The sequence below is a fragment of the Saimiri boliviensis genome, chromosome 1 (assembly GCF_048565385.1).
Source record: "Saimiri boliviensis isolate mSaiBol1 chromosome 1, mSaiBol1.pri, whole genome shotgun sequence".
NCBI lineage: Eukaryota > Metazoa > Chordata > Mammalia > Primates > Cebidae > Saimiri > Saimiri boliviensis.
The window spans coordinates 238,523,762-238,540,774 of record NC_133449.1 but is presented as its reverse complement, the minus strand read 5'-3'; the positions used below and the strand labels follow the sequence as shown (position 1 = coordinate 238,540,774).

Sequence of the window (17,013 nt, the reverse complement as noted above, 5' to 3'; positions counted from 1 at the left end):
AAATATTTTTTTAATTTTAATATGATGATCCTAAGGCATTTAGCAGAGTTCTTGGACTATAGTAAACAAAGCAGGGTGGTAGTGGTGGTAATGGTGGTATTGGTAATGGTGGAATCACATATAATTAAAAAATAGATGGACTTTCTCTTGTAGCAAACTCCCTAGGGGAGCAGTAATACTTAAGATGTGTTAAAGCTGGAATGCCATTACCATTATAGGAAGAGAGAGAAGTGTTATCAGAACTGGCAGCCAACTATCCCAACTCAGTCTCTAACTACAGAAGAAAGGGCACCTAATGAAATTCCTCTCTTCCAAGAAGCATTTCAGGGTGTTAGACTGTCATTACTAATGACCTTAGATATTATTACTCATTTGTCAGAAATAAATCTTCCTTTGAGAACATAGAAACTGCAAATGGATTCTAATAGGGATTCTAATAGGATGAATTCCTACACTTCTAGATGACATATCAAGCCTGCATGAGCTGTGACCACATAAACATTTCTGATCCAATGGCTGTACAACTTTTTAAAATTAATTTCTTGTTCTTTGAAATCCCTCAAAAGTGCAATAATGAACTTACCTTTTTCCAGATTCATATATTTGAGAAAATAGCCCCATTACTATCCAGTAACTATTAGTATTATTTTTAATATGCATGTTCCCTATTTTCTACCTTCCCTTTCTCCTCCCAACAGTTTTTCTTGCCACAACAAGCCACCATTACCTACTCATTTCCATACAGGGCAGCCATCTGGAAGGGAATGCTAAGGGAAGATATTGCTCTTTCAGAAATCTCCCTCCCACGCAAGATATGTGAAATGCAGAATCGATATTTTTAGCTTTTACATCTCCTTATCAGGAGCCTCTCATTATCTAAGTCATCTGTTCTGAAAAACGTGCAGCCACATCAATAATTTTATGGCTTCCTTTGGAAATCAAAATATGTTCAAAACCCATAAATTTTCTTTTGTGAACCTTTCTCCTCAAAACTGACAGCCTCAGAGTCACGTATGGGTTGTTTAAAAAGCCGTTAAACTAGCTTTTCTTTTGCAAAATTTCAGCCACAATACTAGGTTTGATTTAGTCTTGTCTATGCCTTGTTCCCTTGAGCAATGGCCACATTGTTGAAAATCAAACATGTAAGATGATATTAGATGATTATTTAACAAGAGGCAATAGAACATTCTGGTCAAGAGCTCAAACCAGATCTGGCCATATCCCAGCTCTGCCACCTACCAACTGAAAGACTTGAGCAAGTTACTTCATCTCCCTGGGCTTCACTCTCTTTATCTACAAAATGGGGCTATAAAAGAACCAATTTCAAAGAATTGCTTTGAGGATTAAACAAGTGCTAACTAAAGCACTTAGAATAGTGCCTTGCACATAGTAACACTCACATTTTAGAACTGGAAAAAACCATTCCAAAATTTATAGGAAATAATAAAAAGTCCAAATAGGCAAAACAATCCTAAGCAAAAAGAGTCAAGTCAGAGTCATCACATTGCCTGACTTCAAACTATATTATAAGGCTATAGGAACCAAAAGAGCATGGAACATGCAAAAACAGACACGTAGACCAATGGAACAGAATAGAGAACCTAGAAATAAAGCCGCACACCTATAGCCATCTGATCTTTGACAAAGTTGACAAAAATAAGCAACATGGAAAGGACTCATTATTCAATAAATGGTGCTGGGGTAGCTGGTGAGCCATATGTAGAAATGAAATTAAACCCCTATCTTTCACCATATACAAAAATTAACACAAGATGGATTGAAGATTTAAATGTAAGACCTCAAACAACAAGAATCCTACAAGAAAACCTAAGAAACATCATTCTGGACATTGGCCTTAGTAAAGAACTTATGACTAAGAGATCAAAAGCAATTGCAACAAAAACAAACATTGACAAATGAGACCTAATTAAATGAAGAGTTTCTGCACGGCAGAAAAAAAAAACTATCAACGGAGTAAAAAGACAACTTACAGAATGGAAGTAACTATGCATCTGACAAAGGTCTAATATCCAGAATCTATAAGAAACTTAATTGAACAAGCAAAACACAAATAACCTCATTTAAAAATGGGCAAAAGACATGAACAGAAGACATACAAAAGAAGACATACAAGCAGCCCACAAACATATGAAAAAAAGTCCCACATCACTAATCATCAGAGAAATGTAAATCAAAACCATAATGAGATACCATCTCACACAAGTCAGAATGGCTATTATTAAAGAGTCAAAAAAAAAAAAACACAGATGTTGGCAAGGCTGCAGAGAAAAGGGAATGCTTATACACTGTTGGTGGGAATGTAAACTTGTTCAGCCACTGTTGAAAGCAGTTTAGAGATTTCTTAAAGAACTTAAAACACAACTACCCTTCAATCCAGCAATCCCATTACAGAGTATATGCCCAAAAGAAAACAAATTGTTCTACCAAAAGACACATGCTCTTGCATGTTCATCACAGCATTATTCACAACAGAAAAGATATGGAATCAACCTAGGTGCTCATCAACAGCAGACTGGATAAAGAATATGTGGTACATATATACTGTAGTATACTATGCAGCCATTAAAAAGAACAAAATTATGCCCTTTACAGCAACATGGATGCAGCTGGAGACCATTATCCTAAGTTAATTAACACATGAACAGAAAACCAAATAGTACATGTTCTCACTTATGAGAGGGAGCTAAACATTAGGTACTCGTGGATATAAAGATGGCAACAATAGACACTGAAGGCTACTAGATGGGGAAGGGAGAAATGGGGGAAATGACTGAAAATATAACTGTTGGGTATCATGTTCAGTACCTAGGTGATAGGTTCATTCATATATTCATACCCCAGACCTCAGCATCATGCAACATACCCAGGTAATAAACCTGCACATGTACCCCCGAATCTAAAAGTTGGAAAAAATTAAAAGTTAAAATCCAGGATTATAATGTGCATTCCTCAAATTCTAACAAGAAATAGAAATATGAACATGTTCTTTCATGTTAGGCTTCTAAAAAAATTAAAAAAATAAACTGGGGTTAATTGTGGTACTCTGATAATCAACTTGTGAAAATTAAACTGGATCCTTAGTAAGTATTTGTTAGTGAATAAAACCAAAGAATGCACACAATGGTCACATATTAGCCTCTGGCACAGAGTAGGAGTTTAATAAATATGATCTAATAATATTCAAATATCAGAGCCTGTCCCCTTGAGATCTAGTCAGCTTGGGCAGAACCACCAAGACCTATGAAAACCTGAAGTCCTTACCTGCTTTCTGCAAATTCCCAGGGGCTTTCATCCTCATGGTCTCTGTCTCCTGGCAACCTATGTCATCTCAACAGTTGAACTCCACCCACTTCCACTTACAATACACACAAAAAACCTAACTTTCACAAAATACTGGTAAGCTTAGCAGACTTTATGAAAGACTGCACCAGGAGCAGAGGAAGTCAAGTAGACTCTGAGGACATGAAAAATGAAGGTAAGTTCCCCTTATGGCAAAACACACAATTTTATTAAATCAGGAATAAATCAAGGAGCACCATGGTTCTTAAAATGTCCTTTGCCCCACAACCACCACCTTGTCAATTCATTGGCCTCATTGCCCTCCTGCTTCCCTCCTTTTTGCTAACCCCTCTTACCTCTCCTCCCTTCTCTTCTTCTCACCTCGTTCTTCTTTCTCTTCTAAAAAGAATGGAGCTCTCCCAGTACCCACCTACCCCTCAACTCCTCTTGCTAGATTTTCACAACCAAACTCAAGACACTAAACAGGAAAGGGGCATTCCCTTTAACCAGACCCAGAAATTAAAAGAATGAAATTTCTGTTCCTATAACATTATGTGTATAAATCCCAATGAGGATGAATTATTACCTTCATTTTACATACAAGGAAACTGAGACTAAAAGAGGTTAGATCCTGGCCAGGCGCGGTGGCTCAAGCCTGTAATCCCAGCACTTTGGGAGGCCGAGGCGAGTGGATCACGAGGTCAAGAGATCGAGACCATCCTGGTCAACATGGTGAAACCCCGTCTCTACTAAAAATACAAAAAAAATAGCTGGGCATGGTGGCACGTGCCTGTAATCCCAGCTACTCAGGAGGCTGAGGCGGGAGAATTGCCTGAACTCAGGAGGCGGAGGTTGTGGTGAGCCGAGATTGGGCCATTGCACTCCAGCCTGGGTAAAAAGAGTGAAACTCCATCTCAAAAAAAAAAAAGAGGTTAGATCCCTTGTCCAAGTCAAAGGGTAGAGTTAGAATTTGAACCCAGGTCTGCATAATTCCACAGGCAGCACTCTGAAACATGGCACTACCAAAAAAATATCCAAGAGGCTATTTGGCACTATTCAAGTCTGTGGCAACAGTCTATCCCATAACCTCAACCAGCTGTCTCTCAGAGATATGCCAGCACTTTCAAGGGGCTTGGGCAAATAGCATGAATTATTCAGCATAAACTATCAGTCCCATTACAGAAACAATGCAACAAACATAATCCGCCATCTTCTATGAAGGGTGATTTTCATAATCATTTGAGATGCCATATTCTTTTGATGTTATTTCTTCAGACAAGTTATTTGTGAATGCAAGCTCTTAGGGTCTCTTCTACTTGGAATTATAGGATGTAATAATTCAGTGCATAATGGAGTATGTGTTCAATTGGAGTTTGATGATTAACCAAATGAATGGCAATGTTTCCATCGTGTGCAGCAGATGTGGGTAGCAGGGGGTATAGAGGCCATGGAGTGGGTAGATATCTATTATTGAAGGTATTTTCATCTCAATTTCACTTCAGCCCAAAGAAGGTGAATTCAGTCTTCATTACTTAATAATGGTTCCACAGATCCAAACTCATGTTCATTTTACCATTCTTCTGCAAGGATTCATTTATTCCAAAGACAATGTATTTGTTTTGTTTTTGTCTTTCTTCTCAAAGAAATTCCTTAGTCACTGAGTTATTTCAGGCCCTAACAGAAAAAAGCAGCAGCATTCAAATGACAGTGAGCTGAAGGCTTCAGTAACATTGATCTAAGACCACTAGCTCTGAAAACATCAAGAATGCAGCATCCCTGCCTTGACAAAATAAGATCCTGGGGTCAACATCAATCTTTACCATGTACTTTGCTCTGTGTTTAGAATCAATCACCACAATTCTGAAAACATTTGCAAAGGAAGAAACATTCAGTGGGAAAAATTTAAATTTTGAGAGTCTAAAGTAAATTTTTACAAAAGTACCTTTTTCTAAGGCTACTGTTCCCTAAAATGTCTTCATTAGATCCCCTACTTTGGTCAATTTCCCATTGTCTTCATCAGACACCCATCCCCTTTGGTAAATTTCCTGAGAATTATAAGAACCTTTTAGACACTTAGTGACTTAAAAGAATTTTTGCATGATATTCAGTCTGTTTTTATCCCACACGTGCCACAAATCAGCAGTGTGGCTTTAAGCCGTTAAACGGCCGTAGGCCTCAGTGGGTAAGATGAGAGATTGGCACTCCTGTTCTCTAGAGCAGTCTTAGTCCACTCAGGCTGCTACAACAAAACTGTCAAAAACTGGGTAGCCTGTAAACAACAGAAATTTCTCACAACTCTAGAGGCTGGTAAGCCCAAGGTCAAGGCACCACCAATTGTGTGTCTAGCAAGGGCCTGTTTCCCTGTTCATTGATGGCACCTTTGTGCCACATTCACACATTTCTCATAAGTTAGAAATCTTAGTGGTGCAGAGGCCACATCTCCATCTCTGGACTCAGATTCCCTCCTAAGTTGGACAAGTTGGTCCTGCACAAGAGAAAGAGCCAGGGCTGCTCTGTGACTTGCACATACACAGGCAAGTTGCCTCCGCTCAGAAGGACAGTCTCTTCCTAATTCACTTTTAAAAAATTGTTCTGGGCTCCTTTAAAAAGAAAAACAACTAAATAAAAACATAACCTTTAGGTACTACCCTATTTGATAAGAGAATAGAAGACACAGGTACAAGAAGGCCTGTAATTTCTTCATTCCACTTAATTAAGCAACAACAACAAAAGCTAACTTTAAACAAATGAAAGGATACTCCTTACAAAGATTCAGGAGAGAAATCAACATAGGATTTTAAGGACAGTTATTGAATGGACCTCAGAAGATACTGAGAATTGGATTTAGAGGATGTGTCCTTAATTTCAAGGCTTTCTCTGATGTGTGTCAGACCTTCTAAGTACCCAGTCTCCACGTCTCTCCCCCTCAGTCCTGCCATCACTCTCCTCCTATTTTAAGCTTTATTCTTAAGCCTGGGAGAACTCCGTAGTAGTCCCAACTGCACAGTGAATGGGCCCAACCTGACCCAGCATAGGCAGGAGATACGGAGAAAGCAGGAGGCCAAAGGGGAAAGCGGGAGGCAGCTGTTGCTCTACCATCCACACTGCTCAGTTTAGGACCAAAGTAAGGGGAGCCTGATTTCCTCCTCCAAGACCCTGCTCTGTTTGCCAGGATATCAGAGAAGGCCTCTGGCGGCAGCATTTAAGCTGCGGACAAACTGATAAGGAGTCAGGCCTGGGAAGTATAGGCACAGAACATTCAGGCAAAAGGAACAGCATGACATACAAAGCAGCCTGGAATGTCTAGAAGCGTAAAGAAGAGCAGTGCAGCTAGGAAGCAGTCTGTGGGGTACAGTGGCTCTAGATGAGCTGGACAGGTGGGCAGCCCAGACCAGACAAGACCTTTGGCTTATGTTGGGTTCCCTACATCAGACCATGTGCAAGGATTTGAACACAAGCAGTTTATTTTGGAGGAAGTACAGAAAAGGCACAGGAAAGTGAGGCAGGGTGGGAGGGAAGGCAATACACGGTACACTAGCAAGCGGTTTATCTCTGTGGGCAGCCGGGGCTCAATCCCGTGGGAGCCCAGTGGAGACCGCAACAAGCACACCTCAGAGTTCTACCACCTGGGGGCAAGTCAGCGGGGGCATTTATCCACCAACTCTTGTCCATCACTTACTGAGACCTGCTCCTGGGGCATGAACTCCCAGAGACTTTTTGTCTGTTAGTAGCAAGGAAACCTCAGATGGGGAGTTTTGGGTGGTCACAGTAGAGGACTGCCAAGTATTCACGTACAACAAATCCTAAGAGGGATTCGGGCAGGACACCAGCAGTCTTGCAGCAGCCTTGTAGACAAAGGTAAGGACTTCGAATTGTATTCTAAGCGCAATAGGTAGCAACTGAAGGATGTTAGAGCAGGCCTAACACTTTCCAATATACATGTAAGACGATTGTGACTGCTGTGTAGAGAAAGGTTGGAGGGAGGGTAGCAGCACAAGAGTGGAGGTGTCATTCATTCCAAAAACCCCGTGTAGTTCAAGGTTAAGTAGTTGTCCCAGACCTCTCTCACACAGGCAAACCCCAAGCATCTCCCAACCCTCTCCATCCTTTCAGCCATCCCCTCCTGAAGCCTCCCTTCCCTTTTCTTTCAGACAATCTGATTTCAAATCCTGACTCTTCCCACTTAATTCCTATGTGACCTGTGCAAATTACTTAATGTTGCCAAGTTTATAAAATGGGATAACATTCTTTCCATAGAGAGCTTTTTGAGTAATAAATGTTAAAGGCATAGCACAAGTACCAGCACACAATAAACAGTCAACTAATATATGTACAGTTCAAACTGTTATTAATACACAATGAATATTCAAGTCTGCCCTTATAACAGAGTAGTCCCCTTATGGAGTCAGAAATAAAGCTGAAACACACATGCATGCACACATGTACATACACACAACTTTGTTTGTTCTGATGATCTGGTTTGAAGTAATCGAAGCCAAATTTTTCTCCCGTTATCTTGAAAAATTGAGCACTGGCTGTATGCATGCTCCCTGAAATGTCTAAGAAATAATTTGACTTATTGTCTAGGCATTTCAGAATGTCAGCATGAAGAATGTCAAGCAAAATTTAAGGAATATTAAGCAACCACCTGATATTCCTAGTTCCAAAGCCAAAGATGAACAATTTGTTCCTATTTTAAAACTATCTGATAGGGAGAAAATAGTGATTTTTCTCTAGAAATTCAAGTGCTATGAGGAAACAATATAATGTCAAGGACTGGGTCCCACCCACTCTTCCCCATTTCAGCAAACAGCATGACTTTGGCAGCAATTAAAAGCTAATCGTTTGCCAATAATGAGCTCCTCATCAAAAAGATAAACTAAAAGCTATTTGGGACTTGTTCGGTTTTGACTAAAACCCATTCCCTAGTGTCCCCAATTTAAAATGGGCCGAATACCACATTCCTCATTTCTTTAAATGAAAGTGGAAAATTGCAATCCTGACCCACATATAGATTGACCTTTTTGAACAGGTATTACACCTGGAAAACCAGGGGTGAAGGGAAAGCATCTTAGTCCATGCCTCCCCCTTTCCCTGCCATACCCCGTGATTACTAAGCATGCAGACTGTGTAGAGACACTTCTATTAGAGAATAATTTAAGAGCATTGAACCTGGAATCAGGAGACTCCATCTCTGGACTTCAATTTTTTCATCAGTAAAATGAGAGTGTTGAATTACAGACTGATAAGAAATCTTACTGGACTTAAATATTCTGTCAGGCGCTGGTAAGGCAACTGAACCAATGTTTTCCCCCCGGGGGAAAATGCAGGTGACGGGAGGCAGTTCCAAACTTTCCCAAAGAGGAATCAAAGTGGTGGAAAATGTGCAGAATCAAGGCACAAAGGGAGTAGGAAACAGTAGCCACTCATGCTAAGAGGATCTCTGGAACCCCCTGTGAAGAAGTACATGGTATAGATGAGGAATCAGTCTTGAGACACAACCAAGATGAAAAGTTGGTCTTCTCTACAATTCTAAAATAGTCAAACTTTACAGTGCATATTCAGCTTTCAAAGTAATTTCAAAATCATTTCAATCCTTGTCAACACTCTAAGCATCCGTCTGAATATCTAATAAATTTAGTAGCTTCTCCCAGAGTTTATATGTCTAAGCACATACCTCCCTTAGTGTTTTAGTTCAAGATGTATTCTGTCTCTGCACACCCCTACATTACAAGGACTGTGTTCTTTTAGATTGCATTCGACAGCTTCTTCTCTCAGCTCCGTGCTCATGTAGACCCATGACATTCTTTTGCCAATTCCATGCCCTGTAGGGAGGAAAAGCAGGATGTCTTAAAAATTGAGAGGGCTGGTCAGCTTTAGCAAATACTCTTTTTCTCTCATCAAACCCACAAAGACATGACAGATGTGGAGGTACCACCAATATGTCCCTAAGACCAAGCTGTCAAAGAAAGAGCTGTAGCCACCACACTGTACCAATAATTATGCCTGATGTTTCCATAGTTGTCTCGTTCCTGCCACTTTGACGCTAATATTTAGGACAATGACTCTCAAAATTAAGGGTGGATCAGAATCACCTGGAGGACTCTTTTTTTCCTTCAGCTTTTAAGTTCAAGGTTACATGTGCAGGATGTGCAGGTTACACGGGTAACATGTGTCATCGTGGTTTGCTGCAGATCATCCCATCACCTAGGTATTAAGGCCAGCATCCATTAGCTCAGGCGTCCCCAAACTACGGCCCGTGGGCCGCATGCGGCCCCTCGAGGCCATTTATCTGGCCCCTCGCCACACTTCAGGAAGGGGCACCTCTTTCATTGGTGGTCAGTGAGAGGAGCACAGTATGTGGCGGCCCTCCAACGGTCTGAGGGACAGTGAACTGGCCCCCTGTGTAAAAAGTTTGGGGACACCTGCTTAGCTGTTCTTCCTGATGCTCTCCCTCCCTCACCTCCGACTCTGACAGGCCCCAGTGTGCGTTCCCCACTCCATATGTCCATGTGTTCTCATCATTCAGTTCCCACTTCTGAGTGAGAACATGCAGTGTTTGGTTTCAAAGGACTTTTTGAAACATAGATTGTTGCCCTTCACTCACTAAGTCTAGGATGGGGCCTAAGAATTTGCATTTCTCACAGGTTCCCAGGTGCCTGACGCTGGGTGACCAGCACCCACACTTTGAGAATCACAGGTATGGAGAAATCTGTGAGCAGTCAGTCTTTTTGGAATCTGCACTTTCCTTAACTCAAAAGAAGTCAGAGAAGGAAATCTGGGTTCATTTTGTTTCTTCATTACATTCAGATCCAATTAACATTTACTGAGTTATACAAGGCACTGGGTGAAATGCTTTCCAACACTTTTAAGTCTCATAACCTGTGCTGTAGCTATTGTCATCCTCAATCTAAAGAGAAGCAAATTGAGGCTGCAGAGAGATTAAGTTACTTGCCCAAGACCACAGAGCTAGTAAGTAGAAGAGCCAGAATTCAAGGTCAAGTCTATGGACTCCAAGCCTCTCAGGTAACTTCAGTGATGCTATAAATTCCCATTCCCTATGAGGCAGCCATGAGGCTTGGAGTAGGAGTTGTAAATGGCATTGATGGAGGATGGGCCCTTCCTGCAGGAACTGCTCAGAAGCATTAAAGGAACTCTCTTCACATGCACATCTGGCTAAGTGGGCTAAGACACACCAATTCCTTTCCCTGTACCTCAGCTCTGCCAACTGTGAAACAGGCGACCAAAATAGTTGCCACCTACCCCCCAGCTTGTTCTCAAGAATGAGATAAGAGCTCCCAGCTATTACATAAGAAACACTTTTCTCTCCAAACTCTCAGTTCGCTGAGTAGTCTGAAAGGCTCCAAGCCTCCTGAAGGATGAGGCTCACCCTCACCCTCTCAAACCTACTGCAGTGGGTCACCCTTTCCCCCATCCTCTGACCTCCACCCCTCCCTTCTAATCTTATCATTGACAGGCTGGGAACTCAGAGTTCAAAACGTGTTCCCAGAATGACATGTGTATTTCACTTGTTCCTGCAGAGTGACTGTCGGAGAATTTCTCTGACAGTCCAGTTGGATGCATTTTTAGGTGTTCTCCAGATTCTGCCCCCAGTCTGTACCTTGCAGGCCCCTAAGGCATAGTATGCTGGAGGCTCTGCCTGCCAGGGAACTGGCAGAAGGCATGTCACACCTATTTTGTAAGCTTAGAAGGGCTCCTGTCAAGAGCCTCATTCTCTTGGAATTAAGATTCCTTTGCTGTGCTTCACCGGTCCCATCTAATGAACTGAGAGAAATGCTCAGGTTCCGCATTAGTCAACGACAGAACCATCCAGAGAATACATAAGTGTTGTGGAGTCAAAGTGAGCAAATAAAAGTTTGATTTCTTTTTGTTTCCTTTTCTTGGCTTCGTGTCTCAAAGGGACGGCCAAACTCCCTTCTCCCCAGTCCCTCCTTGTGGGTGTTTGTTTATTAATGGAGTGGAGGAAGACCCTGAAAGCTGTGCCCTTGTTCTGAAGTTCTGATTGTAATAGAAACAGTCACCAGGGGGTGAAGTGTCACCGAGGTTATCTACTGATCAAGGACAGCATGTCTGAGAGAGAGAGCAGCCAAAGTCTCTGCCTGTCAAGACATGCCTCATTCCGCCTCCACTCACTCTGCCCTGCCAGTGGCTAATTGATTTGTGAAAACGCTTGGAGGTAGTCTGAGTGAGAAAGACACTTTATATCTGCTTACGACAAATCCTCAGAGGAACAAAAAAATCCATTTCATGCACACATTCCCCTGCTTCAGTCTTTCTTCCATTCAATTCCCAATTAGCTAAATCTTCAGTACCCAAAGAACTAAGTAGATGAAAAAAAAATCTCCTGATGGCCAGCTCCTGCCAGAGAGGATGGCAAATACAGAAAAGAAACCTGCATCAACGGTAATAAAACAAAAATGAGGAACAGAAGAGCAGGCAGTGAGAAAGGAAAGTGGCTCTCTGGCCTTTAATCTACAATTTAAGAGAATAGCTAAATCCAAAGTCAAGTTCTAACAGTACTAGTAACAAGAAAAACTCACAAAAAGCCAGAATCCTGTAGTGCAACCTCCTGGGAACCTCATTTAATACAAGTAAATTCTAGTAGACTGATTTTCTGTTTTCCTTCACCAATCAGGCTAGTGCTTCCATGCATAGACTCAGAAGTATGGTCGGTCTTCTATAAATCCATCCCCCACAAAATGGATCAAAGCATTGATTTGGGATTTCTTCCTGCCCGACTGGGGATGGAACCTGCCTTCTGACTTTCCAGTTTAGCTTCTGTGTACAGTATATTTGCTTTTCAAAAAGAGTCTGCCAGGGCTGCTGAAAAAGTTGAAGGAATATTGATAACAGAACTGAGTTTTTATCAAAAGCTGGTTCTCGTAAGTGAACTTGGCTCAAACTCAAAAGTTCTTCCCCTGTTGCCAATTGATCCTCAGGTACCCTTGGGTAAAAGCCAGTAAAGTCATTCCTAAGCCTTTTTTATGTGCAAGTATGAAATGTTTTTGAACAGCTGGGATAACGAGGCTAACTTCATTCATTTATTCACTGTCAGTATTTATTAATTACCAGAAATGTGCCAGATTCCTAAGTAAAACTTACTCTTCAATCACTAATTGTGATGTTTGTTGTGTCGAAATAACCACTCCATTGCTTTAGAGCAGCATACCTTGAGAAGGAAGAGAGGAAAATAAAGGAACCTACTTTTTCCCTTCTTCACAGCCTCTAAGTTTCATGGGGCAAGGATAATAGAAAGAGTTCCAGAGCATTGAGCTATTTTCAAACTGCTAACTACATTAGATTACTTTGGCAACTCCTGTTTCAGTGGTTTAAATCTGGTACAACATAGCACAATATATAGCTTTCCAGAACCATCTACATCCAGAACTCATTAAGTACAACCTCACTAAGACATTTTCTAAAATACCCACTTATGCAGCTGAGAATTTATTATTTATGTATTTATTTTGAGACAGAGTCTCGCTTAGTCAACCCAGGCTAGAGTGCAGAGACACAATCACAAGTAATTGCAGCCTCAACCTCCTGGGTTCACATGATCCTCCCACCTCAACCTCCCAAATAGATGGGACTACTGGTGTGCCACCACACCAGGCTAATTTTTTATCTTTATATTTTTGTAGAGATGAGGTCTCACTATGTTGCCCAGGCTGGGTCTCAAACTCCTGAGTTCAAGCAATCCTCCCATCTCAGCCTCCTGAGGTGCTGGGATTACAAGAATGAGCCACTGTACCCAGCTGAGAATTTTTTAAATGGATTTTAGAGATACTTGGAGCCTATTCTCCCACCCATTGCAGGGCTCTCTCAATCCCCACTGGTGTCCAGGCAAGACCAACATCAAAAACAAGTCAAAAAAAAAAAAAAGACTGCTCTTTTTAACCTCTTCCAAATTCAATCTCTAACTGCCATCATTCTTGTTCTATAAAATTGATAGATCAAGGATTTCTTGTCCAGCCTCATAGGCTTTAAATCTGTCTTTCCTTGCTGTAAAGACAAATAAATACAATTATAATTAAATAAAGAAGTTATTGGTACCATCCTTACTGGTTTATAAAACATTTTTATAGTTTACAGAAGCATTTTTATTTAATTAAAAGAACATTAAATATTCATTCAACAAATACTTTTTTACACCTACCCACACTGATAACCCCAGTGCCTGGCATAATACTTGGCAAATAAAGAATAAGACGTATTCTCCGCCCTCAGGAAGTTCAGAGTCCAGTGGGTGGGAAAAACAAGTCAATAATAATTAAAATCAGATATAAGCACAATCGAGAAATATAAAGGTATAGTGGTAGGCAGAAGAAGGAAAATAGATACATTAAGAATTCAATGGGCCGGGCGCGGTGGCTCAAGCCTGTAATCCCAGCACTTTGGGAGGCCGACGCGGGTGGATCACGAGCTCAAGAGATCGAGACCATCCTGGTCAACATGGTGAAACCCCGTCTCTACCAAAAATACAAAAAATTAGCTGGGCATGGTGGTGCATGCCTGTAATCCCAGCTACTCAGGAGGCTGAGGCAGGAGAATTGCCTGAACCCAGGAGGTGGAGGTTGCGGTGAGCCGAGATCGCGCCATTGCACTCCAGCCTGGGTAACAAAAAGCGAAACTCCGTCTCAAAAAAAAAAAAAGAAAGAAAGAAAAAAAAGAATTCAAAGTGTAAAATGGTATTGGGGGTCCAATTATAAGTTTCTAGGCAACAAGAATATCTAAGTATATATGCATAGATAGAAACATCATAAAATGGTTTTGATGGTGGTGGCAAGGCTGAGGGTGGGGGAAGGGCCGCTGGTGATAAAGGTGATGATGACGGTGGGTTTCAGAAGATATGGATATTTACTGGGTGATCGGAATTGGTATCCTTTCTTGCTGCAGCACCAATTCCCAACCATCCCTGAGACCTCTCTCTTCGTACATTCCAGTGGTCCACCACAGAGCCAATATCCACCCAGCCACAGCAGCAACAACCACAGAACGTTAGCGGCAACGGCCTATTTGGTAACAAACCACGTGCTGAAGAGCTGACAGCCTGTGGCCACTTAGAGACGCACCCAAATGCCAAGAAATCAAAACTGAAGCCCTCTGCTCAAACCTGCCTTAGATTAGTTGAGTGCCGTTTGCATGACCAGGAAAAACAACAAGAAGTTTGAGGAGGGTGAGAAAGCCAGGGAGGGGAGAAAGAAACTAAACAGGAATTGAAAGCAGACACAAGCCCCTGGCTCAAGTAGTCCTGCAAGAAAGAGCATGAAATAAGTTTCTTGCAGAAGGATGACTATCAGAAAGAAAATTAAAAATGACTGCAATAAATCCTAACCAAAGCCAACAAAACAAAATGTTGGACACTTTGTTGGATAAACATTCAGTAAGGCTGATCCACCTCGCTGAGTTGTTGTAAAGAACAGCTAATAAAAGATTGTCAAGGCACTACAAACCTAGAACTAACCAACAATAAAAACATTAATAATAGGGGACGACCTAGGAATAAAACCAATTCGATCAAGATCAACAATGTTGAGCAACTAGCACAGAAATTTAAGAAACAGATATGACTCTCTGGAGGTGGTCCAAACAAACAAGAACCAAAACTACTTTTTGCTCTTAATTTTTAAAAGAAGACAAGTTACTATAAATAAATATTGGCCAATGGGCTCTTCTTTTCCCTGGAGACAGGTCCCTTTGAAATGACTTCCTGGATGGAGAGGGTAAGGAAGTTGAAGGCTCCTACTCTCCTCCCCAGAGCTCATGGTCCATGACAGGAAGACTTCCCTTCTTAGTCTCTGAAAATTTGGGATTGGGGAGGGAAGAAAAAAAAAAAAAAAAAAAAAAAAAAAAAAACCTCACACTGGAAGGAATCCAAAGCTGTGGCTCGTTTCATTCTTTCATTCCCATCCTTTGCCAAATGCTGACAATTACAAACAAATGTTTTCTCCACAAATGCTTTCTTCTAGATGAACATTCTGCTCATTTCGGTTGCTTATGTGTAAGTGGCTTGAGAAACACTTTCTAAATCCCCAAGGTGACAGGATTTCCAAGTAATGATAATGATTATTTAATGTCATCATCACAATGGGCTGCCTGGGCAAATGAAATGCTTGCTGGGTCTAAAGCATTCACTCAAGTGAGGTAAATTAACGCTTTCCAGGGTACCAGATTTCCCGTTGGGGCCCTAAAGAAGATAATTCATTACCCATGCATTCTCCACCCCCAACACTGCTGTCTACCAGCAAGTTCTTCAGTTGCTTTAAACTGTCAGGCTTCTCAGCCAGTGCAGGGAAGTCCAAGAGAGAGAAGAATACGCTGAGAAGGTGCACACTAGGTGGATATTTTTAGTCATCTGAAGATAGTCCAGGAGTGATAATCATCATAATAACCCACGTGACACAGCCCATCTTCCTTGTCAAAGCACTTTCATTATTAAATCATCCCCTTTGATCCTCACAATAATCCCTGAGGTATGCAAAGCAGGTATTATTAGAGTCAGCACCTGGGTATAGTAGCAGGAAGGACATAGACAAATGGCATGGAGGTAAGCCTCAAAGACACAGGAAAGTGAGAGAGGGTGTAGCAGGAAGAGAGAGCAGGCCCCAAAACCGCTAGCATCAAAAGCAGCGAGGGTCTGGGACCAGGGTCCCTATAGAGTGAAAACACACATTAGCACATGGAGACAAAAACATCAAGAGGCTTGAGGGTCTGATTGGGTAGACTGAGTTTAAGAGATGATCTTGTGATTATTTACTGTTTAAAAGATTATTGTTTCTAGGGCCAAAATCAAGAAAAATGGAAACGAAAATGGACTAAGTGCCCATTTTACTATTTTACTATGTGTCAGGTGTTGTTCTATAAAATAAATACTAACTGATTAAGTCTACACAACTAATCTATGCAAGACAGATATTATCAACCTCTTTCATATTACAGATGAGAAGACTGAGGCCCAAAGAAGTTGTGCTGTTTGCCAAAGGTCACATATCTGCTAAGTGGTGCCGATGAGATTTAGGGACTAGGGGAAAGAGCAACAGAAGGTTGGGGGCACTGGCTGGGAATAACCGAGCCATAGCTTTAGGAAGCAATGGCAAGAGCATACAGATAAGCATTTGAGAATAAGGAATGAAAGCTTCCTGAGCCCTGGGCTCTGTGCCCTTTCTGCCCAGAGCATTGCCTGCTCTTGAAGCGTATCAGAGGCTGGGCTCACAGAGCCTGGCGAGAGGGCCATTCGACTCAGGTGGAAGAGAGAGGGTAACAGGCAAGATTATTCCTGGCCATTAGCCCCCTTTTACAGAGGGGGAAGCTAAGTCCTAGAGACGAAAGTTCACGAAACAGCTGGGAAGAAGTTGCTTTTCTCCTGCAACAGCAAGGGGAAAGTATAATGTCTGAAAACACAGAAATCTGGTAGCATCATGGTAACCAGCAAGCCATTTGCCTAAAGGATTAGGTTAATGTTGGTGGCAGCCAGACATGGTGGAAGGAAGTAGAATGACCAGAGCCAAAGGAATATAAGAGAAGGCACAGGGTAGTGGAAAGGAGTCCTCTGCACCGGATTCCTTTGCTAGGACACCTCAGACAATATACTTCTCTGAGCTCCATCTGCAAAACTGAATCAATAAAATCCACCCTGTAGTGACTCTATATCAGGCGTCCCCAAACTTTTTACCCAGGGGGCCAGTTCACTGT

The 17,013-nt window shown here is 41.7% G+C and overlaps 1 long non-coding RNA gene across 2 annotated transcripts in view; it reads right to left on the bottom strand.

Moving 5' to 3' along the window:
- LOC141581078 (uncharacterized) overlaps window positions 1–17,013 on the bottom strand; it is a 675,731-nt gene that overhangs the window by 612,797 nt on the left and 45,921 nt on the right. For both annotated transcript variants that reach the window (XR_012513564.1, XR_012513566.1), the window contains exon 2: window positions 8,978–9,125. This is a non-coding gene — a long non-coding RNA (uncharacterized LOC141581078). The remainder of the gene's footprint in view (window positions 1–8,977; window positions 9,126–17,013) is intronic.